A 3879-nucleotide genomic window follows, 5' to 3' on the forward strand; every position below is an offset into this window, starting at 1 on the left:
CTACAGTGGTCTGGTAGACGGAAAACGATTTTGGTATCTAGTTTAACAGAGAAGACACCACTTTTTAACTCGGTTATCTATTTTGGATCCATCCGTATAGATTTTTAACCCTACGCCGTTGTCTACCCGGCCCTTTTCTACTCTTTTCCGTTATTTTCCACTAAGTCATGACCTGCTATGTAGAGTCAGTGAGTTACCCAAGGCGTTGGTTTCCATGAGGGCTTCCTGTCCAAAATAAGTCCCAAGTTGTTTGTCTTATCTTCTATTACAAGCCTGGAACCTTTTATTAATGTCGGCACAATTTCTGGAATGTTGAACAATGCTACCTCTGTCTTGCTAGAATTCAAGTTCAGTCTGCATAAAGTAAGCAACGGTATTCGGGAATTTTCCCTTAACCTAAACTGCTACATCGTCAGCAGATAATGGAAAAATCCATTAACTCGTCATAGAATAATGGCATGTTTATGTGACTCAGTGTTAAAATTATCAATAATAAATTGGTCATAGCACATTCCATTTTTAAATGAAATTTCATATCTCAATGACAAAATAAGCATAATTTTTTTTGGCATGACATAAAATGAACGAAATTGAAATACAACAAATAACAAAGTTCCTCAAACCCATTATACCCAGTCAGTGGCGGATTAAGAGTATCCGAGGCCCTAAGCACAGAGCCTGTGTAGGTCCTCTATTTCTTAAATGGAAATGGAAGGAATGGAATGGAAGGTAGAAAGTATAAAATGAAAGTACATCAAAATAGAAAGTGTAGTAGGTATAATTTAAAACTTAAAACATTTTTTCCTTGCCTTAATCAGAGCAAACTCCGAATTTACAGCGTCGAAATTTATCTGACGAAGTATGTCTGCCTTAATACACATTAATGCTAAAGAATTAAGCTTGTCTGAACGGATTTTTGTTCTTTGCGGGATTTTTAATCTTTTTAGTTGTGAGAAGGATCGTTTAGCAGAGCAGTTAGTAATCATTAAGCTGTGGAAGATTCTAAACGCCACTTCTATATTTGGGAAAACGTACTTTACTTTATCTTTAATAATCATTTCATATAGATCGGAATGGGTGACCTTTGTTTCTGAAAATTCATATTTTATTCGAACATATTTGTGAAAATGATTAAGGAAGTTTTCATTGAAGTCTTCTGGGTAAGATTCTAAGAGCAATTGGATATCTTTTTCATATTATGAACATGACTTATTTAGATCCGCAAGAAATGAAAACTTTTGTGAAACTTCGTGGTATACATCACCTCTTCTTTGCATTTGAGCATTAAGTGTGTCAATTATTACACTGAAAGTCTCAATGCGGAATTTGTTTCTAGGACTCAAATCAAGTTCCTCTGCATTTCCATCATTTACTTGTTTCTTCCTAATTCGTCTTCGAGTTTCCTTATATTCCCCATTGGGAAACATTTTTCTTGCCTCGCCTTCAAACTTTTCAAATTGATTCCTCATTTCAACGAGATGACCTGATAAATAATGATACAAATTGGAACACGTTTTAAGATCTAATCCCTCTTCTTTGCTGGTGCGATGAAAAATTTGTAGAATTCATACCACAAAGTGAGCATAAGTATAAACTCAAAATCTTGCATTTTGTTTGAAATATTTTGTGATTCTAACCTGGTCTCACCTTTTTGGTGTGTGTCCTCAGCAATTTCATCTAAAGCATCCAAAATTTTCGGATAGGATTGTAATATTGCACTCGTAGCTACAGCGTGAGCTTCCCAACGAGTGTCCGACAGCGACTTCAGAACGCTATAGTTGCCTATTAATTCTTTTAAAACTGCCCAACGATGAGTAGAAGCCGAAAAAAAATTGTATGACAACTGCACAATTGAAAAAAAATCAATCAACAGCACTACGACCAATAAAGTTTAGAGTATGTGCAGCGCATGGTATAAATACAACATAAGTATTTATTATGCTCTAAAATTTTTTGCTGCATCATCAAGACTCATCATGTCCCCTAAACGCCAAACCACGTTCTGCAAGCGTTTGTATAACTGCAATAACTCGTTGCAATACATTTTGCCAATATTTTCTTTCTTCTTTCACTTGTGCCTCTAGATTTTTGGTGATCTCTAGATCTTGTCTTCGACTCAAATAAGTTAGCATAAAGTCCTTATGAGCTGAACTATTGAGCACCATGAACTCAATTGCAATTAAAAACAGACACTTTTACCAGTAACATATGTCCGGCGCGATTCATAAAATGGGCCCTGATGGTGCTGACAATTTTCTGAACCGTGGTCAATAGGATAGCAAATATCTTCCTCAGCAAATTCCGTCCACAGCCCAGCATCTGTCTTTTTATTGGAATTTACGATTTCAATTTTTGAAACTTCAGGAATCGCAACAATAACAGGTTCAGATTTATCGGGAACAGGAACAGGTGTTTTAATTTCGCTATTTATTTCATCGTCTGTAGTACTGTTTTTATCAAGAAAGCAGATGATAAAGATTGAGATTCTTGACATTCATTATTATCTTTACCAGATTCTAACTGATTGGTTGGAAAAAAAAATTTCATTTTTGGGAGTGCATCTGTTTTTTTTCTTCTTCAGCTCTGCCTGTTTGCGTTTTTGCGCGCCATTAAGATGATGGCGTTTCATTTTTAATATATGTAGATGATTAGTATCAATAACAAATATCACCTTCTGTATACGTACGGTGCCCTCTGGAACCAGAAATAAATTAGTTATAGTTAAAAAAATATATAATAGGGGCTTTTATTGCGTATGTGTAGGCAGTGTATAGTAGGTTATTACAAAGTAATAAACAAAGTGCAAAAGACATCGAACCTTTTTGTATGGAGCCAAACATATCTTAACTTGTAAATACATGAAATGTATTTTTTTTTTGTGTACAGGTCAATAGAAACCTAGGCCAATCGATAGAAAATATTATCTAAAACTAAGTACTCTTACTTATCTAATAATTACTCTTTGAAAAAATGACGTAAATCTCATCATTTCCGAGATATTTCCGAGATATTTCCGTGTGAAGTTATAAAATCAAAAAATACGATACTCGGTAGGTAAGTAGTAGTCGGTTACCGACTTTCGGTACTTATTGCGCCGGCGACTGATGTGCTGAACACATTGAGCGCGACACGACATGGCAGCACGACAGTGAGCTGAAAATGGCGTCGTAAATCCTACTACATGAACATTTGTAAGAAGGCAGTGACACAACAATGGCCGGCATGTGCACAAAACAACGCATGTCCACAATTTCGTTGTGGCCATACTAATACCTTTCACTTCAATGTAATTTGGGGCAGGGGCAGGGCTCTGCGGGGGTGTATGAAGGGTCACTCCCGGACTGCTCGCGCCTTGTGCTTTCGGACAAATTTATTGTGGATGAATCTCGATAAAATGTAGGTATAAAATGAAACGCCTGCAGAGGATGGAGGCCCCTGGAGAACAGAGGCCCCAAGCACGTGCTTGTAGTGCTTATACGTTAATCCGCCACTGTACCCAGTATAGTGACCCTTGACATTCCTGTTGACTTTATTCATTTATTTATTTTAGTATGACCTGTAAATAAATTTATAGACATACTAAAAACCAAAAAAAAGAAAGTAGATATCCGTGCTTTAGTTTAGTATGGCCGAGTTTAAGTCTCATAAAAACACGTTGCTGGTGTTTTTTTTTGCATTTTAAGGTATGTTGTTACATTTTATTCGGAAACAAAAGAGAAATCCTTATTTTGTTTACTCTAACGATTTTATAATTCAGTTGATTCAGTTGGCAACAATGTCAAGTGCTCATTATTACAAAAACATTTGGCGACTATTTTAAGCTTAGGAATCGATCTGCGAATTACCAAACAAGTTTTGCGTGCCATGGTGATTAATTTT

At 36.1% G+C, this 3879-nt stretch overlaps 1 long non-coding RNA gene across 1 annotated transcript; it reads right to left on the reverse strand.

The window, feature by feature from the left end:
• Nucleotides 1-2299: 2299 nt before the first annotated feature.
• Nucleotides 2300-3171, reverse strand: LOC126764586 (uncharacterized). Its single transcript, XR_007668087.1, has 2 exons — nucleotides 2812-3171; nucleotides 2300-2694 (listed from the first exon to the last, which is right to left on the reverse strand). It is a non-coding gene; the product is annotated as an uncharacterized LOC126764586 (long non-coding RNA).
• Between the last annotated feature and the right edge of the window lie 708 nt (nucleotides 3172-3879).

Source organism: Bactrocera neohumeralis, chromosome 2, assembly GCF_024586455.1.
Source record: "Bactrocera neohumeralis isolate Rockhampton chromosome 2, APGP_CSIRO_Bneo_wtdbg2-racon-allhic-juicebox.fasta_v2, whole genome shotgun sequence".
NCBI lineage: Eukaryota > Metazoa > Arthropoda > Insecta > Diptera > Tephritidae > Bactrocera > Bactrocera neohumeralis.